The 26,544-nt window shown below is 38.0% G+C and overlaps 1 pseudogene; it reads left to right on the forward strand.

Annotated features, from left to right (window-relative positions):
* Positions 1 to 362: 362 nt before the first annotated feature.
* On the forward strand, positions 363 to 15,595 carry LOC140516748 (iron-sulfur cluster assembly 1 homolog, mitochondrial-like; annotated as a pseudogene).
* Positions 15,596 to 26,544: the final 10,949 nt, after the last annotated feature.

Consider the following 26,544-nt stretch of genomic DNA (forward strand, 5'->3'; position numbering starts at 1 on the left):
TGATTTCTATATTGCTTTTTTCCTCTGTGATTGATCTATGCCATAGTGACAAATTTATCAAGAGAAAATATTTTGCTTTATCCCATATCTCATAGAATGACATACCCTATGGAAGATAATGTTATAGAAGATAAAATGTTGGATGTAGAAATAAGAAGACATGTATTCAAAAGCCATCACTGACACTAGCTATATGACTAAGGAAAGACATTTATCCTTTCTAAGTCCCAGTTTCCTTAAGTATAAAATGGTCACAACTATGCCTATATTATTCGTGTCATAGGGCTACTGTTTTGATCAGATCTGTGATTTCATTTATGTAAGAAGATACAGTTAAGGAATTATTCCCTCCGTCAATTGCGATGAGAAGTTCTAACCCATCCAGGGTAAGATAATCATTTATGTTTTGAAGATGGAATTGAACACGTCACTTAGAGATCAATTCTGTAATCAATTTTCAATTAGTTGTGATACTCTGATTCCAACATGTCTGTATTTGCAAGCAATAAGCTTCATATAGATCCTCATTGTTAAATTATTTACCATAGATAACATGGGACCTTTCACAACATATTGCTTCTAGTAATTGTAAACCAGAAGTGCTGCGTGGGAAATAATATTGTTCTTATAATTTCTAGTCATGTAAAACCTCTCCTACCTTAACGTTTCTAAATCAAATATATTTGGGTAGCTTACATACATTTTTTTACTTGTAAGATGTACACACACCTTCACCATCGCTCTGTTGCAGAATTAATGCCTAACAATTCTTACATTAGGCTAATATGTCTGTTCCTCATTTATGATGAAGAAAGTTACAATTGGTTATTTTATAAGACAAATTTTTTCCTGAGTGTAAGAATTAGTTCTACTGGATTTCTGAGGATATTACAACCGATCCAAGTTTGTGTATTCATGTAAAAAAGAAAATATAGAATTGAGATTCTATATGAGAGAAGATAGATGAGAGAGAGAGAGAGAGAGAGAGAGAGAGAGAGAGAGAGAGAGAGAAAGAAAATGAGAGGAGCAAGGTTTTGTGGGTACAAGTTTGATTTAAAATGATATTTGAGTAAATGTACCATTTTCTTTTCCTTGATGAGTTTGGAGACTATAGGTATGGAACATTATACCATCATTTAATCATTGTACTGATTGCTTTTGCTAACTTAGATTTATTGCTCTAATTTCTCTCTTTTTTAACACACTGATATAAGGAGTGAATCTCTGAGGAGAGGAGAGAGGAAGGTTTTTTCTGGAATTGAAAGTGATAGCAATATAAGATATCACATTTAAATTAAAAATAAAAAATGTTTTAATTTCAATTATAATTTATTCTGTCTTTAGAGTCTTAAACAAGTTACTTAACTTCTCTCTGTATTTCAGTAGCCATTTATTTCCATATTGAAATCTATGATGGCATACTTAGTAATGAAGTAAACGGATGCACGAACATATGTAAAAGTTGATAGAGAATGCAATAGATCAGTAATAATGTATTAATACTGATCTAGTACTAGTCTTTCCTCCTGTTGTCTGGCTAACTCCATCAAAAAATGATTCTTATCAGTTTAGAACTCACTATCCTGACTCCTATACTAGAAAACTTGAAGACATTACTGTGCAATGAATTGCTGCTCCTTCAATAGTTGAAATGTCTGGTGTTGAGAAAAACACATTATCCCAGTTGACTGAGTAGAAGTCAAATGAAAATTCAGAGTTGAGCTTAAACAAATATTCCATAGTGACTCTAATAATAATATCAGTATTGGTAATAAACTTGGGACCAAATGAGGCAGATTTGGGGAAATGTTTCCTCAAAGGGAGGCTAGAAATGGAATATGTATATCTACATATATACATCAACATTAAATATAGCTTATGTGTGGATATAGACACATGTAAAGAAGATGAACTTGCCATTTGGGAAATTATCTTGTCTAATTGTTATGGAAGTCTAATGAGTAAGCTAGAAGTGGGTGTGAGGGGGGTGGGGGGGGGGAGGATAGCTCTCCCTAAAGATTCTAAACTGAGTAGAATACAATGTGAATGTATCTGTGTATGTGTAAGTATCTCATTATTAAATGTAGATTTCCCTTTCTATCTCTTCCAGTATATCTTTCCAACACATTTTCTTTTACTTTTATTATGTAACTGGTTCGTTTTATTGGTCCATTATAAGACAAATTTGAAAGGAGTTTGTTGGTAAGTTAAATGTCAGGTCATGTCCAGTAGGCTATTGCATGAGGTGCTTCTCAAACAGAGATGGAGAAAATGCAATGAGACTGAGCAGAGGAGACATTATCATGAGAGCACTTATAACGTACTTGATATTTCAGGAAGCACTTTCCCCATTAAGAAACTTATGAATTAGTATCAGTTTCACTTTACAAATAAAGAAACAAACGCTCAGAGGCCTTCAGTGAAAGAAAGCTGACTAAGGAGCTAATAACATTGGAATCAGAATTCAAATCCATCTCTCTTGAATCCAAGGCATATTTTTCTTTCTGATTCACTGTACTGAATCTCAAACAATATCAAATACTTGAGAAATCACAATATTCTCCAAATTAGCGGTTCCAAATAAATGGTCCATTTCTTCATTTCAACCTTTCCTTCATGCTCCCTTATCTTCTTTCCCTAACGAGGATTAAAACAAATTTAATTCCAAAATGAGATCAAGCCAATGACTGAGTATCACGTGTGAAAACTGTAGTCTTTTTGCTCCATCCCTACCATTATTTCAGAAATGATAAGCATAAAAATTTCAATGCCAATGGGATAATTTCATGTGAAGTTCCTTATATGTACTACATTTTATGCTTTATTCATTAAAAAAGGTCTTGATTTTCATTCTTTACTTTATAGTTGGAACACTATACTAGTGTAAGGGAATTGCCAACCCTCAGCCCTCTTGAACAGCGTACACCACTCACGGCTCAGGTAAACTGAGGGGAGATTGGTAAGGCATGGACAAGATGGCGCTGGGAGGAAGGGTTCCTCCCCTGTTTATTAAAAGATACTTCCTGGAAAGTGGGAGTAAAAACTTGCTTAAATTGGCATAAAACTTGCTCAAGCTGCTTACCTAATTAAGGTCATAAAAGTGCATGAGCTAGCTGGAATAAACGGAGTTATTCACCATCTCGTCTCCCGTTCCATTCATTGGTCACAGTTCGCTCCACCAAGACTGACGGGCACTGCTGGTCAGAGTAAGACGGGCCCTAAACCAGTACATATTAGAGCAAGGAGGAATTTATCCCAATATTATGGATTTCATTGCCATTGTAAATAGACAGATTCCCCATATTTTCTAGCTACACATTCACCTCTCCCCTTGAATTATCCATTTCGTATTTCTAAACCATGAATGGCACTGGGGGCAGCTCCTAAATGTATAGATGGTTCAATGTAATGCATCTCTATTCTTTAAAATACCATTTATAGAGGGGCAGAGGCAAGATGACAGAGTGAGAGAAACAACTCACCTAAGCTGTTAGACAAACTCCTTTAGATACCTCTAAAAAGAGAATCTGACCAAATTTTGGAGGTGCAGAATGCAATAGGAGACAGACTATGGCAGATTCACAGCCCAGGATAGATTGGAAGGTGAACGGGAAGGATCTGTTCCATGGGGGTGGGCCCACAGTGCACAGTGCAGCGTGTGCAACCCAGCGGAGCGGGAGAGCCCAAGGAAAAGTTCAACAGAAGCAGGCAGAACCAGAGGAGTGGCAGCCCAGAGCGAGACACCAGCAGAATCAAGCGAGTGACAGCCGCTGAGAGCCAGATATCAGCCGCAGCAGCTCCTGAGACTTTCAGCCCGCAGATTAAACGTCTGTAAGTAATCTACTTGAACTTCCTAGAGCCCGGATGGTGGAGTGATCAGTAAATGCTCTCTTCTCCTCTCCTGATGACCTCAAAAGAACCATAAAATATTTCCCCACAAAAATCCTGGATCAGTGGGAAAAACAGAGGGGGCAAATAGCCTCATAACATCTGAGGCTAGGAAAATAGCTATGGGGGATTCCTCCTACTGTGGCAGAGGAAAATCAGAAGAAGAGGGGCTGTGCGGTGGTGAAAACTCGCACTAGGACCCAGACAAGCCTCAGCGTCAGGAGAGGGGCCCTAGGACGGGTGAAAACTCTCACTAGGATCCTGGAGTGCCTCTGCACTCCAGGGGAAATGGGAAGACAATACGGCAGCTGGGATTACCATCCCTTGACCTTGCCTTTGCCTCAGTTCAGCTGAGGAGATCTCTCATGACCAGGCCACCACTCCTCCACACTTAACAATCGAACCCCAGGGCAGATTGGTGAAAAACAAAACAAAAAGATAAAAAAAAAGAAAAACATCTGCTCTTAACTTCTTCACAGAAGTCAGCACAACACCAAGTTCTACACCTTCTAACTAAAATAACCAGATGCCACAACACACAATAACTATCAGGAACAAGAAAAAGCAAAACAAGAGTGAAAAAAACCACAGAATCTTTCTATGGGGACAAAGACCAAAACACAAATACCAAAGAGGGCAGTAGTGAGACTGTACTTCCATGTGAAACTTCAGAAGGGACTATGAACTGCTCGCATGCACAAACAGCTCTCATGAAACAACTGAAGAAGGAAATAGAAAAACTAGCCAAAGATATTAAAAATATGAAAAAAGAATTCACTGATGAGAACAACTCTCTACAAAGGAAAATTGAACAAATGGAAAAGGAAACACAAAAATTAACTGGAGAAAATAACTGCTTAAAAGTAACAATTGGACATGTGGAAAAGGAGATGCAAAAGTTAACTGAAGAAAACAATTTGATAAAAACTAGAATTGGGCAAGTAGAAACTAATGACTCCATGAGGCAGCAAGAATCACTCAAAGAAAATCTAAAGAATGAAAAGAAAAAAGAACATGTAAAATATTTCATTGGAAAAACAACTGACCTGGAAAATAGATCCAGGAGAGAAAATTAAAGAATTATTTGCCTGCCACAAAACCATGATGAAAAAAAGAGTCTGGACAATATCTTCCAGGAAATCACCAAGGAAAACTGCTGAGAATTGCTAGATCCAGAAGGCAAAAGAGTCATCGAAAGAGTCCACCGTTCACCTCCCGAAAGAGATCTCAAGCTCAAAACCCAAAGAAATATCGTTGCGAAATTCCAGAACTATCAAGCGAAGGAGAAAATGCTACAGGCAGCCAGAAAGAAACCATTCAAATATAAAGGAGCTACAGTCAGGAACACACAGGATCTTGTGGCTTCCACATAAAAATATCAACGGAATTTGAATTCAATATTCCGTAAGTCAAAGGACTTGGGACTACAACCAAGGATCAACTACCCAGCAAAGTTCAACATAACATTTCAGGGAAGGAGATGGTCATTCAACGAAATAAGGGATTTCCAGATCTTCCTGAGAAAACCCCAGAACTTAATAGAAAATTCGATCTTCAAATGCAGATCTCAAGAGAGGCATAAAAAGGTAAACACAGAGAAAAAATATATTTGTTACTCAATTTGGGCAAACTGTTTACCTCCCTATGAGGGAAGATGATAACTGTTAATCTTGAGAATTGTGCATCTATTTTGAAAAATAAAAGGGATATACATAGAGGGAACGGGTATAAAGTAAATGATATCATGTTAAAAATATGGTTTAAGCATGCGAAGGGATTGTAACAGGAGGTGTAAAAAGAAGGAAGCAGATAATGATAAATTACATCATAGGAAGAAGTAGAAAATTATAGTAGAGGGAAAGAGAGGAGGGAGATGAGCATTGTTTGAGAGGTACTCTCATCTGGCTCGGTTCAAGGAGAGAACAATAAACTTAAGTATATAATTCTAACTAGCTCTATAGGCAGTAGGAGGGGAAGGGGGGAAAAAGGGGAGGGGAAGATAAAAGGGAAGGAAGAAGCAGTAAGGGTAAAGGGGAGTAAAAGGGAGGGGGGTAAAAGAAGGAAGGGAAGGCAGTAGGAGGTGGTGGAGAAAAGTGAAACCTATTGAGGAGGGGAAAGGAGACGGGAGAGCTAAAAGCAGAAATGGTGTGAAAGGGAATGGAGGGAAATACACAGATTGAAATAGTAACTGTGAATATGATTGGGATGAACTCTGCCGTAAAACGAACATAGATAGCAGAATGCATTAAAAGCCCTAATCCAACAATATCTTCTTTACAAGAAACACATTAGAAACGGGGGGATACACACAGGGTAAGGGTCAAAGGATGGAGCAGAATATATTGTGCTTCAGCTGATATAAGAAAAGCAGGAGACATCAGCGCAGCAGCCCTTGAAATCTTCAGCCTGAAGACGGACTTCGGTGGGTCACTACTTGAACTTCCAGGAACTGGGATGGCAGAGTGATCAGTAAGTGCTCTCTCCTCCCCCCTGATGACCGTGAGGGAACCATAAAATTCTTCCCCAGATTAATCCTGGATAAGCGGGAACAGCAGAAGGGGGCGGGTGGTCTCATAACACCAGAGGCTGGAAAAGTGGCAAAGGGGGATTCTTCCTACGGTGGCGGAGACGGCTGGAGGGACAGACGACCCAGGGCAGAGAAAATTCGCACTGAGACCCAGGCAAGCCTCAGAGCCGGGAGACAAGCCCCAGGAGGGGCGGGAACACGCGTTAGCTTCTAGGCGTGCCCCAGCCCTCCAGGGGAAAAGGGAAGACAATAGGGAAGCTGGGATCACCATCCCCTGACCTTGCCTTTGCCTCAAGTCAGCTGAGGAGATATCCTGAGACCAGACCACCCCACCCACACACCTAAAAAGCTAACCCCAGGGTTGATCGGGGAAACAAAAAACAAAAGCCTGCTTTTAGCCTAGACACACATCAGCTCAACTTAAAGATCTGTACCTTCTGACGGAAAGAACCAAAAGCTACAACACTCAGCCAACATCATGAATCGGAAAAAGCAGACGAAAAGTGAAAAAACCATAGAATCTTTCTATGGGGATAAGGACCAAAACACAAACACCAAAGAGGTTAGAGCTGAGACTGTACTTCCATCTGAAACCTCAGATGGGACTATGAATTTCTCGCAAGCACAACTAGATTACCTGGAACGTCTGAAGAAGGATATAAAAGAAAAACTGGCCAATGATTTTAAAACTATAAAAAAAGAATTCACTGATGAGAACATCACCCTGAAAAAGAAAATTGAAGAAATGGAAAAGGAAGGTCAAAAACTAACTGGAGAGAATAATTCCCTAAAAGGAAGAGCTAATCAAATGGAAAAGGAAACCCAAAACCTACTTGGGAAAATTGATCAGATGGAAAAGGAAACCCAAAACCTAACTGGGAAAGTTGGTCGAATGGAAAAAGAAGTACAAAAATTAAATGGAGAAAATAGCTCCTTAAAGGGAAAAATTGGTCAGATGGAAAAGGAGATAGAAAAGCTAACTGAAGAAAACACTACGATGAAGATTAGAATTGGGCAAGTAGAAACTAATGACTCAATGAGGCAACAAGAATCAGTCAAACAAAATCTAAAGAATGAAAAGATAGAAGAAAATGTAAAATATTTAACTGGAAAAACAACTGACCTGGAAAATAGATCCAGGAGAGAAAATCTAAGAATTATTGGCCTGCCAGAAACCCATGATGAAGAAAAGAGTCTGGACAATATCTTCCAGGAAATAATCAAGGAAAACTGTCCAGAAGTACTAGACTCAGAGGGCAAAATAGTCATCGAAAGAATCCACCGTTCCCCTCCCGAAAGGGATCCCAAACTCAAAACCCCAAGAAATATAGTTGCCAAATTCCAGAGCTATCAAGTGAACGAGAAAATACTACAAGCAGCCAGAAAGAAACAATTCAAATATCAAGGACACACAGTCAGGATCACACAGGACCTTGCAGCTTCTACATTAAAAGATCGAAAGAATTGGAACCCAATATTCCGTAAGGCAAAGGAGTTGGGACTTCAACCAAGGATCAACTACCCAGCAAAGTTCAGCATAACATTTCAGACAAGGAGAAAGTCATTCAACGAAATAAGGGATTTCCAGAGCTTCCTGACCAAAACACCAGAACTCAATAGACAATTTGATCTTCAAATGCAGGTCTCCAGAGAATCATAAAAAGGTAAACAGAGGGGAAAAAACAAAAACAAAAACTTGCTACTCAATTAGGGCAAACTGTTTACCTCCCTATAAGGGAAGATGATACCTGTTAATCTTGAGAACTGTGCAGCTATTATGATAAAAGGGATATACATAGAGGGAACGGGCATAAAGTAAACGATGTCATGTCAAAAATATGATTTAAGTACGAGAAGGGAATGTAATAGGAGGTGTGGAAAGGGGGAAGCAGAAAATGGCAAATTATATCACAGGAAGAAGTACAAAACTATAGTAGAGGGAAGGAGGGGAGGGAGATGAGCATTGTTTGAGACGTACTCTCATCTGATTTGTTCAAAGGAGGGAACAATAATCTTAAGTAGATAAGCCTAACTAGCTCTATAGGTAGTAGGAGGGGAAGGGGGAAGAAAGGGGAGGGTGGCTAAAAGGGAGGAAAGAAGCAATAAGAGTAAAGGGGACTAAAAGGGAGGGGGGTCAAAAGAAGGAGGGGAAGGCTGCAGGAGGAGGGGGAGAAAAGTGAATACTATTGAGGAGGGGAAGGGAGACGGGAGAGCTAAAAGCACAAATGGTGGGAAAGAGGTTGGAGGGAAATACACAGATTGTAATCATAACTGTGAATGTGAATGGAATGAATTCTCCCATAAAACGGAGACGGATAGCAGAATGGATTAAAAGCCATAATCCAACAATATGCTGCTTACAAGAAACACATTTGAAACGGGGGGATACACATAAGATAAAGGTCAAAGGATGGAGCAGAATATATTGTGCTTCAGCTCATGTAAGAAAGGCAGGAGTAGCAATCCTAATCTCAGACAAAGCAAAAGCAGAAATAGATCTAATCAAAAGGGATAAGGATGGAAACTATATCCTGCTAAAAGGCACCATAGACAATGAAGCAATATCATTACTAAACATGTATGCTCGAAGTGGTATAGCATCCAGATTCTTAGAGGAGAGGTTGGGGGAGTTGAAGGAAGAAATTGATAGCAAAACTATACTAGTGGAGGACCTCAACCTCCCCCTCTCTGAACTCGATAAATCCAACCTCAAAATAAACAAGAAAGAGGTTAAGGAGGTAAATAAAACTCTGGATAAGGTAGATATGATAGATCTTTGGAGAAAATTAAATGGGAATAGAAAGGAATATACTTTTTTCTCAGCGGTACATGGAACATTTACAAAAATTGACCATGTACTAGGACATAAAAATCTCACAATCCAGTGCAGAAAGGTAGAGATAATCAATGCATCCTTTTCAGATCATAATGCCTTAAAAATTACATGTAATAAAAGGCCATGGAAAGAGAAACCAAAAATCAATTGGAAACTAAATAATCTAATTCTAAAGAAGGGTAGGGTTAAAGAAGAAATCATAGAAACAATCAACAATTTCATTCGAGAGAATGACAATAGTGAGACAACATACCAAAACTTATGGGATACTGCAAAAGCATTTATTAGGGGAAGTTTTATATCTCTGAATGCTTACATAAATAAAATAGAGAAAGAGGAGATCAATGACTTAGGCTTGCAGTTGAAAAAGCTAGAAAAAGAACAAATTGAAAATCCCCAAGTAAATACCAAATTAGAAATACTGAAAACCAAAGGAGAGATTAATAAAATTGAAATTAAGAAAACTATTGAATTAATAAATAAAACCAATAGTTGGTTTTATGAAAAAACTAATAAAATTGATAAACCTTTGGTCAATCTGATTAAAAAAAAGAAAGAAGAAAACCAAATTACTAATATTAAAAATGAAAAGGGTGAACTCACCTCCAATGAGGAGGAAATTAAAACAATAATTAGAAACTACTTTGCCCAACTTTATGCCCACAAATTCGATAATCTAAACGAGATGGATGAATATTTTAAAAAATACAAATTGCCCAGATTAACAGAAGAGGAAGTTGAATACTTAAACAACCCCATCTCAGAAAAAGAAATTGAACAAGCCATCAATGAACTCCCTAGGAAAAAATCTCCAGGGCCAGATGGATTCACAAGTGAATTCTATCAAACATTTAAAGAACAGTTAATTCCAATACTACATACACTATTCTTGAAAATCGGGGAAGAAGGAGTCCTCCCAAATTCTTTCTATGATACAAATATGGTTTTGATACCCAAACCAGGAAGAGACAAAACAGAGAAAGAAAATTATAGACCAATTTTCCTAATGAATATAGATGCAAAAATTTTAAATAAGATTCTAGCAAAACGAATACAGCATCTTATCACGAGATTAATACATTATGATCAGGTAGGATTCATACCAGGACTACAGGGCTGGTTCAATATTAGGAAAACTATTAGCATTATCGATCACATCAACAACAAAGCTAACAAAAACCACATGATTATCTCAATAGATGCAGAAAAAGCTTTTGACAAAATACAACATCCATTCCTACTAAAAACATTGGAGAATGTAGGAATAAAGGGAACTTTCCATAAAATAATAAGCAGTATCTATCTAAAACCTTCAGCAAGCATTATATGCAATGGGGATAAGCTAGATGCATTCCCAATAAGATCAGGGGTGAAACAAGGTTGTCCATTATCACCACTATTATTTAATATGGTACTAGAAATGTTAGCTGTAGCAATTAGACAAGATAAAGATATCCAAGGAATTAAAATAGCCAAAGAAGAAACTAAGTTATCACTCTTTGCAGATGATATGATGATTTACCTAGAGAATCCCAGAGATTTAAGTAAAAAAATTACTAGAATTAATAAACAACTTTGGCAAAGTTGCAGGGTACAAAATAAACCCACACAAATCTTCTGCATTCCTATATATTAGCAACAAAGTCCAACAGCAAGAGATAGAAAGAGAAATCCCATTTAAAGTTAGGGTAGACAGTATAAAATACTTAGGAGTCTACCTGCCAAAACAAACTCAGGGATTATATGAACACAATTACAAGACACTTTTTGCACAAATAAAGTCAGATTTAAGTAAGTGGAAAAACATTAGTTGCTCATGGGTAGGCCGTGCTAATATAATAAAAATGACAATTCTACCCAAATTAATATACTTATTTAGTGCCATACCAATTAAACTATCAGACAATTACTTTCTAGAGCTGGACAAAATAATATCAAAATTCATTTGGAAAAACAAAAGGTCCAGAATATCAAAGGGACTAATGAAAATAAATGCTTGGGAAGGTGGCCTAGCGCTACCAGACTTCAAACTGTACTATAAAGCAGCAATTATCAAAACCACTTGGTATTGGCTAAGAAACAGAGAGGTAGACAAGTGGAATAGACTTGGCACTCAAGATGCAGTAGGCAAGGAATATAGCAACCTTCTGTTTGATAAACCCAAGGACCCCAGCTTCTGGGATAAGAACTCATTGTTTGACAAAAATTGCTGAGAAAACTGGATAACAGTGTGGCGGAAATTAGGCATAGACCCATACCTGACACCGTACACAAGAATAAAGTCCAAATGGGTACATGATTTAGGTATAAAGATTGATACCATGAATAAACTGGAGAAGCAAGGAATAGTGTATTTATCAGATCTGTGGAGAAGGGAAGAATTCTTTACTAAAGGAGAGATAGAATACATTATGAAATGCAAAATGGATAACTTTGATTACATTAAACTGAGAAGTTTTTGCACAACCAAACCCAATGCAACCAAAATCCGGAGGGATGTAGTAAATTGGGAAAGAATTTTTACAGCTAAGCTCGGGGATAAAGGCCTCATTTCTAGAATTTATAGAGAACTGATCCAAATGTATAATCATACAAGTCATTCCCCAATTGATAAATGGTCAAAGGATATGAACAGGCAATTTTCAGAGGAAGAAATTAAAGCTATCTATAATCATATGAAAAAATGCTCTAAATCACTATTGGTTAGAGAGATGCAAATCAAAACAACTCTGAGGTACCACATCACACCTATAAGATTGGCAAACATGACAGAACAAGAAAATGATAAATGCTGGAGAGGATGTGGGAAAGTTGGAACACTAATTCATTGTTGGTGGAGCTGCGAGCGCATCCAACCATTCTGGAGAGCAATTTGGAACTATGCCCAAAGGGCTACCAAAATGTGCATACCCTTTGACCCAGCAATATCGCTACTAGGACTATATCCCCAAGAGATCATAAAAATGGGAAAGGGTCCCACATGTACAAAAATATTTATAGCAGCACTCTATGTAGTTGCCAAAAACTGGAAGTCAAGGGGATGTCCATCAATTGGGGAATGGCTGAATAAATTATGGTATATGAATGTAATGGAGTACTATTGTGCCATAAGAAATGATGAACAAGAAGACTTCAGAGAGGCCTGGAAGGACTTATATGACCTGATGCTGAGTGAAAGGAGCAGAACCAGGAGAACTTTATGCACAGCAACAACCACAGTGTGTGAGAGTTTTTTCTAGTAGACTTAGATTTTTGTAATAACACAAGAACTTCTTATCAAAAATAAAAAAATCCCAATGGAGGATCTCAAGGCAAAATGCCTGCCACACTCAGAGAGAGAAATATGGAAGTCACTCACATATTGTAGCAGATCATGTTTGTGTATGTGTATGTGTTTGTGTATCATGTTCTGATTTGTTATACGATTTCTTTCATTTATCTTAGTCTGACTACATAGCATGACTATAGTGAAAATATGCTCAATAGGAAAGTATATGTAGAATCTATACAGAATTGTATGCAGTCGTGGGGAGGGAGGGGGGTAGTGGGGAGTAGGTGGGGAGGGATAAAATCGCAATTGTATGGCAGTGATTGTTAAACATTACAAAATAAAAAAATTAAAATTAAAATTAAAAAAAAAAAAAGAAAAGAAAAGCAGGAGGAGCAATCCAAATCTCAGACAAAGCAAAAGCAGAAATACATCTAATCAAAAGAGATAAGGAAGGAAATGATATCTTACAAAAAAGTACCATAGAAAATGAAGCAATATCATTACTAAACATGTATACTCCAAGTGGTATAGCACACAAATTCTTCGAGGAGAGGTTGGGAGAGTTGAAGGAAGAAATTGACAGCAAAATTATGCTGGTGGGGGACCTCAACTTCCCCCTCTCTGAACTTGATAAATCTAACCTCAAAATAAACAAGAAAGAGGTTAAGGAGGTAAATAAAACTCTGAATAAGGAATATATAATATATCTCTGGAGAAAATTGAATGGGAACAGAAAGGAATATATCTTTTTCTCAGCAGTACATGATACATATACAAAAACTGACCATGTACTAGAACATAAAAATCTTACAATCCAGTGCAGAAAGGCAGAGATAATCAATGCATCCTTCTCAGATCATAATGCAATAAAAATTATTGTAATAAAAGGGCATGGAAAGATAAACCAAAAATCAATTGTAATCTAAATAATCTAATCCTAAAGAAGGAGTTGGTTAAGCAACAAATCATAGAAACTATCAGCAACTTCATTGAAGAGAATGACAATAAGGAGACAACTAATCAAATCTTATGAAATTTCTCACTATTGGGAGAGATCTTTTAAATCCAATCACAGGATTGTAGACTCAGTGCTGCATGGAATTTTAGAGGTCATGTGCCTAACTCCCTTAATTACAGAAGCCACCTAGGGACGTACAAGAATTTCTTGGTTTGGCACAGATTGTGTGTGGCAAAGCTAGTTTGTAATCTCAGATTTTGAGATTCCAAATGTAGTCCCTCTTACCTTTGGATTTACTCAAAGGCATAGCGATAATTAGTTACTTTAAATCTTTGAACATTTTCCTTGAGAAGAATTAAAATAGGAGATACTGTCTTCAAAAAAAACATTGATCTTTGAAAACTTTATTTTTATGAATTATTTTTATTACTTTTTGTTGTAGTAACAAAAAAAATTCTTCACTGATTTAAAGTGGTTTTGATCATACATCTCATACTTCTCTGCTCTCTATTGATAATCTCTGAGGATTTGCTGTACACCTTTTTGTAAAAAAAAATTATTTATTTTTAGTTTTAAACATTCATTTCCACAAGATTTTGAGTTCCAAATTTTCTCCCCATCTCTCCCTCCCCCTCACCCCAAGACAAGGTGCATTTTGATTACCCCATCCCCCAATCTGCCTTCCCTTCTATCACACCTGTCCCTTCCCTTATCCCCACCTTCTCTATTTTCATGTGGGACAAGAGATTTCTGTACCCCACTACGTGCATTTCTTATTTCCCAGTTGCATGCAAAACTATTCTCAACATTCATTCCTAAATCTTTGAGTTGCGACTTCTCTCCCTTCCTCCCTTCCTATACATCCCCACTGAGAATGCAAGCAATTCAATGTAGGCTATACATGTGTACTTATGCAAAAGACTTCCGTAGTAGTCATGTTGTGAAAGGGTAACTATATTTCCATTCAGCCTCTCCTACGCCCCATTTATTCTATACTTTCTTTTGACTTTGTGTTTTGCCAAAGTGTTTACTTATAATGACTCCTTCCTCCCATTTCCCTGCCTTCTGTCATCCCCCACACCCCAATTCTCCCCTACTTTTCTCTAGTGTAGGATTGATTTTCATACCAAATTGAGTATGCATGTTATTCCCTCCTCAAGTCAAATTTGTTGAAAGTAAGCTTCACTTTTTCCCTCCCACCTCCCTCTTTTTCCCCTCCATTGAAAAAGTTTTTCTTGCCTTCGTTTATGAGAGATACTTTGCCCCTTTCCATTTCTCCCTTTCTCCTGCCAATATATTCCTCTCTCACCCCTTAATTCTATTTTATAGGTATTATCCAATCTTGTTCAACTCGATCTGTGTCCTCTGTCTATATGTATACAATTTCTTCAGGTACACAAATATTGAGAAAAGTGTTAGAAGTTACAAATATTATCTTTCCATGAATGAATGTAAACAGTTCAACATTGGTAAGTGCTTTATGATTTCTCTTTCCTTTTTGTCTTTTCATGGTTCTCTTGATTCTTGTATTTGAAAGTCAAATTTTCTACTCAGATCTGGTATTTTCATCAAGAATGCTTGAAAGAGTACATGGAGAGCCGCTGAGATGGGATAGGACCTCCCTGGAAAGGGACAGGGAGGGGGGGGCGTAGGTGGAAGAGGCAAAGAAGGGAAAGATATCTCCTTCATTAGTTAGAACCATTGCCTGGGTTGTGAGCAAAAGGAAACTGCAGCCCACCCTGTAAGCCCTGACCCTGTGTCATAAATTTAGAGCTGGAAAGGATTTTTGGCGTCATCAAAGACAAGACCTCGGCCAGGGTGAGTCAGATAAAACAGCTTCTTAAAGATAAACCAGAAAATATAAGTCTGAAATTTGTGTTCCGGACCAGAGGTTATAATGGACTTTCTTACACTTTAGAATATGCCAAGACCAAAGAAGAGTCTGATGAAGAAGTTTCTCAGGATGGAATTAGATTGTTCATCGAAAAGAAAGCATAGCTAACACTTTTAGGAACAGAAATGGACTATGTAGAAGACAAATTGTCCAGTGAATTTGCTTTCAATTAGGCAAACATCACAGGAACTTGTGGCTGTGGAGAAAGCTTTAACTTTTGAAAACTCAGGACTACTTCGGAATTAAAAAATTTTCGTGTCTAAAGAAACCATGTTTCTTTCAGGTTCTGGGCCTCGTGATGTATGGCTACCTTGTGAGGAAAATAAAATTAATGCATTTTGAAAATAAAATCATTGTGTGACATTCCAGAAATACTGGTCTTTGCACTGTCTTTTAGGTGACAAGTTGAGTTCTAGAAAATTTCTGAGGAGCTCTGTTACTATTCTGTAAAGAAAAAAGCAATCCTTACTTTGAGTTTATATCTCCATTTATTACTCTTAGAACGAATTTTCATTGTCCCTGTCTTATTGATTAGATTCAGTCTTACATTTCACACAATTGTGCATATAGTGGTTATCTGACAAGCCGGTACAATTGTGAAATGTTTAAATGTTTAACATTGAAGTGAAATGGTCAGACGGGTAGAAGGAGAACAAGGAGAAAAGGAAGTTACCAACGAAACATAGAGAGGAAGGAATACCCCCAAAAAAAGTTTGATTACTACGTTTGAAGTCCTCAGGGAGATCAAGAAAGGTAAAAATTATGAAAGGGACATTAATACCAGCAACAAATAGATCTTTGGAACCTTGATGTGAGAAGTTTCACTGAAGTGTGGAGATTGGAAGGTAATTTGCAGAGGATTTAGAAAAGGATAAAAAAAGAGATAATATAGATATACTAAAGCATAAACTTTTTCTTATGTCTAGTCATCAAGAAGGAGAGATGAAAAATGGTACCTATTATGGATTGTCCAAGCAACCAATAGTATATTCTTATTTTAAGGTTGTGTTAGGTGAGTGTGTTTGTATACATCCAGGAAGCAATCATTGAATGGGTAGATATTAAAGATGAAAGAGAGAGTGGGGGTAACTTTAGGGGGAGAAGATGGGACAGAAGATGGGTTAGAATCAAGAGTGGATTGCCTCGGGGTTTACCTTTGCAAGGAAAGGAGCCACCTCTTTATGAGAGATAGAGGCAGAAGAGGAGATAGTTTGGTAAGACATCTGAATGATGTGTTGAGCAAAAGGAGAAAATAAAGAGCTCCTCATGAATGAACTCAGTATTTCAGAGAATTATGCAGGAAGGTCCCTAACTCAGAGATAAGGGGAGAGATGTAAGAAATTTGAGGAGGAAGGAAAATGGTTGGAATAGTCAAGTGGTGATTGAATTAGTGAATCAATTATAGAAGCATGAAGGTAGTTCTTTGTTACTGTGTCCTATTAATATCATCGAATGTCTTCAATTTGTAGTGGATCCAGGCAATATGCTTTGGTGACTTTGCCCACCTCCATTTCTCAATACCTGAATAGGAATGTGGGAGGCAAATGATAAAAGTAATCCAGGTCTGAGATTTGGCAAGGTAAGATTATGTTATTTCTAAGACAATGAAACGAGGAACTTGAGTGGAGTGAATGGAGAAGACTTGAACATATTTATCAAGGGGTTGAAATAGGAAAGGGAAAAGAGGATAGCTAGGTAAGCACTGATGACTTGGAGGAGTGGGGTAATTAAGGGAAGGAGGCATTTCTGATCAAGGCAATGACAAAAGAGTTACCGGAATGAGTGAAGGCAGGGATAAAAGAAAAGACTGGGATGAAAACAATGAAATTTCTACTTCCTATCCATAGAAATAAAACTCTCATGTTATGGAAAAATCAAGGGTATAACCGACTTTGTAACTGAGATTAAAGGGAAAATATGTCATGGAGACTGAACAGTTTGAAAGACTGGGAACGGAAGATTCTTCAGGGACTATAAAAACATATAGATAGCTTCTAGCATAAATATATGAGTTCGAGAAAAAGACCACGAAGCAGGCACTGAACTCATTGAGAAAAGAAGGAAAATATTGATAGGGTTGGTATACAACAGCTACCAGAACTTTTATTGGATATAAAATACAAACCAATAAACCTCAAAGGAAAGGCTACTGAGTGACAACAACAGAAGGAGAGTTTGGAAATTGAAGTATATTTTAGGACTGTGCTGGTGTTACCCAAACAGCTTAAGAAGGTCCGTTGTTAAATTTCCAGTGTGAATAATTTGCTCCTCAAATATCACAAATGAGATCTTGATTTGTTGTTTGTTGATTGTCTAAATTTTAAAAATTGATGGAGAAAAAGTTAATAACGTAGATTATACTTAAATGTGTATCCTCAGCAAATTGTTATGAAGAAATGGTTGTTAAAAAATTGCCTTCACTTCCTTCTCCCAACAGAATGAGTGAATAAGTTGTATGAGTGGAAGTGAAATGAATATTGCAAAGTGTGTCTGACAGTCAAAGAAGTGAATATGTAAGACAAAAACAAGCCGCAACATCTCTACTAGATATGAGAAAAATTAAAGTATCTCCCTGTACAAAATATTTGAAACTCTTCTTCTTGTGGTGGTAAAGAACTATAAACTAAAAGAATGTTCAAGAATTAGTGAATGGATGAATAAGCTTTAGTATCGGATAGTGATAGAATACTATTGCACTGTGAGAAATAATAAAGGGAAGAATTTCAGGGAAAAAAAAAACCGGAAAACAAATGACCTGATGAAAAATGAGAAAGTAAAACCAGGAAAAATATTGTACACAGTAAAGGCAATGCTATAAGAATAATCATTTGTGAAAGGCAGTAATTTTGATCAATACAAAAATCCATGACAATTCCAAAGAAATTATGATGAACAATGTCAATCCTCTGATTCTTTAGCAGAGATACTCCCTTTGTGCTCCCTTTTTAGCCTTCTCTGGGCAGCATGTGAATTCAGACTAACTGCCTTGGGGAAAGTACACTGATATTCTGTATTATGGTTCTGTTTTACTCTTTGGGTTTTTAAATTCTTCATTAAGGGCTGTGACTCCCGACCTAAATTGTTTACAGAATTCTTCTTAAAAAATATGGAGGATTATGTTGTTAATTACATAATCTGTGAGGAGTTTTCTAGATTCCTTTTCATCAGGTAATTTTCGTTCAATTTCCTTTATAATATCCAAAATACTTTTCTTAAGACATTGTTTCTTGAGGGAATTATAGTCAAGCTACCGACTTCACTCTTTTCGGCTCTCTTTCTAGTCTATTATACCTTGCCACCAGCTTTCTTGATCATTTATTTTGGAGTGATGCTCCTCTGAATCCTGTTCTCTTAATTGGCGAGTCATTGGGCAACATTATAATTTCTCAAAGAGTCTCAGCCATGCTCCTCACCCCTTTCCCGCTTTAGGCGCCAAGAATTGGGGAATGACTGAATATATGGTGATCCTATTTGTAGATCTCCTTAATATTTTCTGTTCCTCTATTACACTATAAGCTTCTTGAGTAGAGGAACTTTATTATTTTTTGAAGGAGAGTGTACTCTATCTTTCTGTGTGTCTATCTGTGTACCTATCTATTGTATTCCAGTACCAGATTGTGAGTTTCATGAGAACAGGGACTGTCTTTGACCCTTCTTTTTATTCATAAGACTTAGCACAGAACTCATCACATAAAATATGCTTAATAAAGGGTTATTGAGTGAAAGACTGGTCTTTCCTTCACCTCATTGTATTGAAGACATTTCTGTAGCCCTTTTCTGGTGGAGTATGAATTAAGATTGAGTTGAATTCAGCTTTGGAGAACATAGACTGACAGGAAATGCTTTAGAACTTAGAGGTCATCATGACCAACTTTCTTATTTAAAAATAAGGAATCATAAGTCAAAAGAGATTAAGCCACATTTCCTTAGCCAGGAAAACATAAACATATTGCTGACCTCAAATTCAGGACTGCCTTATAGTGGTATATGAATTTTTATGATTATGTACTTAGGGGAAGGAAATGACCAACATAATGATGACTTTCAGCAAAGACACGAAAGTGTGAAAGCATGATATATCTTGGAGAGAAGGAACACAATCATTCTGATGCCAGTTTTTGGATAAATTTGTTTATTGTTACTCGAGTAATCAAGGAGTGCTCCATCCATTCTTTCAATGGTACTATTGCCCTTACTCAAGGGTCTGGGGTCATGAAAATTCCATTGTTGATAATGATTTGTTAGGACGGATCGACATTAAGTTAAGATATACCATTGATTCATTCCATTCAATCTAAAATTATGTTTAAAGGGGTACGTTATATGGGATGTATATTTTGGTGCTATAGCTACCAATTTTAGGCAACCTCTTGTATTATCATGCACAAATAAAAATCTAAAATATATTTCTTAGCTGTTTTATGTTTTTAAGAATGGACATATCTTTCTTTGGAAAAAATTTCCTCTGAATCCTTGCCAGTGGAAACTGTGATCATCTGGTTCCTCAGGCCATGAATGATATTTTAGCTGTAACCCAAAGACAATATACTGGTATCACGATATCATGGTGATGTCATAGTGTAGGGAGAGACAGATGGCCACAAAGCAATCAGACATGGTCACTAACAAACCAAACACTATAAATTAGAGAAGGAAGAAATCATAAGCAGTGAAGTCAAGAAGGGACAAAACTTGACTGATAATTAAGTAGTTTAAAATGAATTTTTGAAGCGTGACTGAGATCTTGCAAATATTCCGCCAAGATAAATTGCTTATAAAAAATACATAGGAGAGATAAGGTGTAAGGCAGTAACAAATGAATCAATGGTGAAAATATTCCCCATCAGGGCAGCCAAGTAAATCAGCAGGAATAACACAATGAGTAAAATCTGCATCTTCTTTATGTCATTGACCTGTAATGCAACGTTGAGATAAGATTAAACTCTCCTTCTACCCCTGGGGAGCATAGAATCTAATATCTGTTTATGTTCTATTCTCAGTTATGAATTACATGATAAATATCATGAAAAATGGAAGTGTATGAGTGCATTTGAGATTGCAGAACTGAGCTCTTTTCACGTCTGAAAGAAAAGGTCACAGGAAAGAAAGAGAACCAATTAATGAGGCACCCCAGAAATGCTGATTCCACTACTAGCTCAACTCACTCCCTGGATTTAATTAGCTAATTACCAGAATCATTAACTTTGGTAGACACTAAGCTTTTCAGTTTCCTTTATATTTTGGCCTCTTTTATTAAAATGAAATGTCCTGGAGATGGTTGGATTCATTGAGTTTTGCAATTCTAAATCTTCTTTATTTCTTTCAAGGAATAATTTTGATGCTTTTTTCAATTGTACATAATAACATTTTTAAGTTCAATACGCAAGTTTAAAATTTGATTTTAATTTAAGGAATAGAACGAGCATTTCCTTAACAGCATATTAAAAATGCAATTGTATATGAAACTACCCCCAATTTGTTGTTCTTTACAAATATACAACAAAATTATCCATTTTTTTTGCTTTTTTTCTTCCCTCTCCCTCCCATCAGAGATAGCTGCCAATAGAAACAAACAGGTGTGTGTGTGTGTGTGTGTGTGTGTGTGTGTGTGTGTGTGTAAAATTTTTATATGCTCGAATTTACTTGTTCTTTCTCTGGATGCAGATAATATCTCTCTTGACATTTCATTTATAGTAATTTGAGTATTTATAATAGACAAAATGACTTACTCACTCAAAGTAATTCCTAAAACAATATTGGTGTTACTGTGTACAATATCCTCTTACTAGGAACAAAGGATATAGGTATTTTAATAACTCACTGGTCATAATTCCAGATTGCTCTCCAAAATGATGAATCATTTGAAAATTCCACAGACAATGAATTTGGTTCCCAATTTTTCCATACCCTCTCCAAGATTTGTTACTTCACCTGTCTACCATTTTAGGTAGTCTGCTAAGTGTGATCAGTATCTTAAAATTCTTTTAATCTGCTTTTTTTCTCATCAGTAATGATTCAGAGGATTTTATGTAATTATGAATTGTTTTAATTTTTTCTGGGAAAACTGCCTCTTTTTATCGTTTGGCCATTTATCAATTGGGAAATTACTTATATTCTTATCAATTTGACAAAATTTGAATTACTCTTTGTGAGTTTCTCTTTATCTTATTTTCATTCAATATTTTCCTTCTCTTCCTCTCTTTCTACCCTATTCCTATTACCTTACCTTTATCCCTTACTCCCTCAGTCCCTATTTTACCCAACCCCTTTAATATTCTATTCCTTAATGTCTCCCCCAGTCCCCCTTAACCTTATTATCTACACACTTTTAAAAGTCCTTCACTCACCCTATCCCCCTATTTTCTTACCTTTCCGTAAGTACACAAGACTTATAAACTTCTTCAGATGTACACTCTGTTTCCTCTTCAATGCAGAGGAGAGCAAGGTTCCAACATTACCTGCCCGCCACCCCCATCTAATTTGCGTTTCAATTTTTCCTTTCATGTCTCATTTTATGAAATTATTGCTCCTTTGGACTTTTCCAAACCCAATTTCGTTTTTGAGAATCTTCCCATCATGCAAAAATGAGCCACAAACTTTCCTGCAAACTAATTGTAATAATAATTTCTCACATTTTTAAATTTTTGTTTTCCAAATTCCCTGACATTCTCCATCCCTCCTCAGTCAATCCTTGAAAAGGCAAGCAATTTGGTATAGATTATATATATGTGCAGTAATGCAAAATGTATTTCCATATTAACCATGTTACAAAAGAAAATGCAGACAAAAATCCCCACAAAAATGAAACAAAATAAGTGAAATAAAGGTAGTAAAAAAAGAGTAGGGTTTCATCTGCATTTGGACTCCATCAGTTCTAGATCTGCAGGTAGATACCACATTTCATTATAATTTTTAGTCCTTGAATTGCTGAGAAAAGTAAGTCATTCACAATGGATTATCTTACTATATTGATGTTACTGTGTACAATGTTCTTCTGCTTCTGTTCACGTCACATTATGGGAGCCATATAAGCCTTCACAGGTTTATCTGTAACCTTCCTGCTAATCACTTTTTATAGCTCCATTCTGGGGAGAAAGATAGGCACAGTTTTATAGCCCTTTGGCCATAGCATCAAATTATTCTTCAACATGGTAGGACTAGTTCACAATTCGACCCAACTGTGCATTAGTGTGCCAATTTTTACATAACCATTCCAGCATTTATTATTTTCCTCTACTGTCATATAAGCAAATGTGATGCCTCAGAGCAGTTTTCTCTAACCAATAGTGACCATATATCAATGGGGGAATAATTTTTATTCTTATCAATCTTGCTCATTTCTCTATATGTTTCAGAAATGAGACCTTTAACAGAGAAGTTTGGTGTCAATTTTTTTGCCCAATTTCCTGCTTTCTTTCGAATCCTCTATACATTAGTTTTATTTGAGCATTTTTTTTCTTTACTAAAATTAAAATTACTCATTTTAAATTCTAGAATGCTTTCTACCTCATTTGATCATAAATTCTTTCATCACTCAAGTATCTGACAGATAAAGTGTTCCACGATCCCATAATTTGTTTATGATATTGGCCTTTATGTCTAAATCATGTACTCATTTTTATTTTATTTTGGTATATGAGGTGAGATGCTGCTCTATGCCTAGTTTCTGGCCAAATTCATTTCGGGTTTCTCAGAAATTTTGCTACAGAGTGAATTCTTCTACCCAAACCTAGAAACAATACACCCACTCCAACGGTCCTCTGCTGGCTTCCCAGAGTGCAGCCGAAACTTCACTGCACTCCGGGCTTGACCATCACCCTAAGTCAAAGAGACATTTCCTGCCAACCTAAGTTATCTTCGGCTGGCAAACTCTCTTCCTCTGAACTTTTATTGATTATTTCACTCTAGAATTCAATATTATGCATCATTTTAAAGTGTTTTGGAGGGGCATTTGGGAGAGTTTAGGAGAATTCTTGTTTTTATTTTACCATCTATCTCAAACACTTTAAAATGCAGGAAAAAATGAGTACTTAAAAATGATTTTTCTCTACCCAATCATTCATCCATCTATTCATATATTCATATTGCATTCTCACTTTCTCTCCATCTAGTTCTCTGTCTCTCTCTGTTTCTGTCTTTCTCTCTTTTTCTCTCTCTCTCACTCTTCATTTCTCTCTCTCTCTTCCTCCAGTTCTTCAATTACACAAATTTTCATTAAGTGCTCCTAAGAAATAAATGTTCTGTTAGATGGCAGCTAAATATAAAGTTAAATAAATAGTTAATGTTCTCAAGAAGCCCGAATTTAATATACTGTAATTTATGAAACACCTACTATGTGCAAAAATTCTGTACTAGTGATATAAAAACAAAAAAGAACCAGTCTTTGCCAACAAAGAGTTATTTAGATCTTAATTAGTATAAAGATATTTCACTGGGAAGATTGTACAGATGTACTTACAATGTTAGGAAGGATGAATACAACATCAACACAAAAAGAAGGAGAAAACAATTACCAGCAGGATGATAAAGTTGGGAAGTGAGAAGCCAAGATTCATACTGGGGGAGAAACAATTCACTGCCCTTATGGATGTTTTGGGTTAAGGTTATCTAATGTTTTTCTGTGTATTAATAAATATTCCATTCATTTTTCTGATGACACTGTTGACCAAAGACAATGGGTTCACGTCATAACCCCTGACCCTGCCAGAAGCTCTTCTCCTTTCCCGAAACTTTCCTTCAGCCCGTAATGCAATCTCAACGATTTTCCCCTCCCAGGTGAAGAATTGACTTTCCATGGCAAATGCAGCGCATTCCTCATCTTCCATCCTGGTGAGAAAAGGGAGCCTTTTGAAGCTATTAAAGAAAGAAAAATTCTGCTAATGTGCTTCAGGTGGCAAATTTGGTCCTCCCCAATTTCTGTCCTCTTGCTGAAGGGAAGTCCTGCTTCATGCTGCTGAGTGAGGCATTTCTGTGGAAGTCCCTAGTGCTAGAGAAGTCCACAATGCCAAAGCCTGGACTGACTGAATACACCTTGTAGAAGCAGGAAGAGAATGTGGACGTGTTCAGGAAGGTGGTTTCGTGAAAGGAATCCGTGCTGCTATTCTCCTGCCATTTCCCATCCGTGGCCTTCCTTTGATCCCGCATGCAGAGCTGGGAATCCTTTGACAGGAATGCAATAGGAGCTGCTTGTGGACGTCAACTGAGGAATTCCCGTGAATTGGATGCAGTGACTAGAGGGAAATCTTCTTGGAACAGGGAAAGAAAAGAGAAGTAGAGGAGAATGTGGACAAGGTGCCCTTGCCAAAACTCCAGGCCATGGCGCCTACTTTGAAGAGGAGAGAGGACTCAGTGCTTCCAGAGCCCAGAGCTGCCTTCCCCTGGTTGGGCCCCCGTCCCCATCACAGGCCAGAAAGAAGAGCGCAGGGGATAGCCCAGGGATAGAACTCTTGATCCGGAATCAGTCAATGCTCACCTCATCCTGCCTGCAGATGTCAAGAGCGTCCAGTCCGGAAGTGTCCCTCAGGGCCTGCCTGACCACAAAGATCGACTGGACTGTGTTGTGGCTGAATTAGGGGAAACCAGATCCTCACCTCAGGCAAACAGCATTGGGAATTGCAGGTGAGAGATAAGGTCAAGTGCCACTTGGGCATGTGTCAAGATTCAGTCAGCAGAAGTGGGAACCTCCCTTTCTCTTCTGAAGATGGAAGGCTTCTGACAACCTTGCCATCTGGAAATGGTTTCCTCCTCGGGACGTCAGAAATAGGCTTGCCATCCAGCACGCCTTTTCCAGATGTGGACCTTTTTCCACACTATGCAAAGGGACGCCCAAATGGAATGATGCCACAGACAGACTCCTTTCCTGCAGGGTCTTCTGGAAGTCAAGGAACAGGGACACATCCTGACTGACGTGCTTGTCCTCCCCCACTTCCCTTCCGTCAAGGGAAGTCTTGCTCAGATGCTTCCATCCTGCTCTGGGAGAGTCCTTGACTTGGAACGTATTCCCTAGAGCTGGCACAACCGGAGAAATGGTTTGACTCCAGCATCCTTTCCCATTTCTGTGTCCTGGTCCCGTTTGCCTGTCAGGGAAAGTCCATGGCCATCAGATCCAGTCCATATTTTGTGAAATCTTTGAACGCAAGGCAAAGGTTCATTGAGGTTTTAGACAAAGTCAAGATGCATTCAGAACCCTGCACTTTCCCACAGCCCAGGAATCCAATTCTGCCCGCCACGGACGTGTGGCATTGCAGCTTAAGAACTCCTGGGTTGATTAAGGCCCGGCTTTGCCATCCAAAGGATAGCAAGGCTGTGACAAGGGAGCGACTCGCCCACACGATCGTCTACAGGAAAGAGCGAACGCGGTGCCATGTATGCCCACCCTTTGGATTCCCTGTCCAGTGGCGTAAGTCACCAAAGTGTCACCAACAGTACATCTGCTTGACATCTTCCCCGAGCAATAACGATGAACACCCGGCAAGAAGGGGCCTTTCCTGAGCAAAAGAAGAGTAAGTCAGCTCCAAGGACTGTGGTATTGGGGAAAGGGGAAGGAGGCAGTGATAGGAGTCAAAATGACCTGTTATGGTGGAGAGATGAGATGTAGGGAGGAGCCAGGTTCGCCCTGCCCACGCAGAGCTTCTGCTGCGATGGTGGGTGGAGTCAGGGGAGGGGCTAAGCAGGGGAGGCCTCCTGCCAAGAACTCCCCAGCTCTGGGGCAGTATCAGTTGCTGCCAGAGCTCTAGGAGAAGGGCTAGCCTTCTGTGTTCTGTGTTCTGTCCTGAGTGGGATCTCTGGGAAGGAAGGAATCCGAACCCTAGGAAGATGGACTCAAGAGACCTACTTGAAAATCTGAAAGCAGAGCTCACTTGCTCGATGCAACTGCCTTGACCCAGTGACTGTTCAATGTGGCCACAGCTTTTGGGCAGTGTGTCTTCTCTATGGCAGGGACGGGGCCAATCAAAGCGTGACTTGTCCGCACTACCGAGGGCTTTGCCAAGTCTGCGATTTGGGGCCCAACAGGAACCTGCCAAATCTCTCCCTCACTAGTCCAGTGCTCAGACGTCATTTGTGCCACAGCATGGTGAGTCTCACTAGCTGTGGGGAAGACGGGCAAAAGAGAAGTTGTGTGAGGAACACCAGAGGGTCCTCACTGATTCCTCTTTATCACGCCCAGAAC

The sequence above is a fragment of the Notamacropus eugenii genome, chromosome Y (genome assembly GCF_028372415.1).
Source record: "Notamacropus eugenii isolate mMacEug1 chromosome Y, mMacEug1.pri_v2, whole genome shotgun sequence".
Lineage (NCBI taxonomy): Eukaryota > Metazoa > Chordata > Mammalia > Diprotodontia > Macropodidae > Notamacropus > Notamacropus eugenii.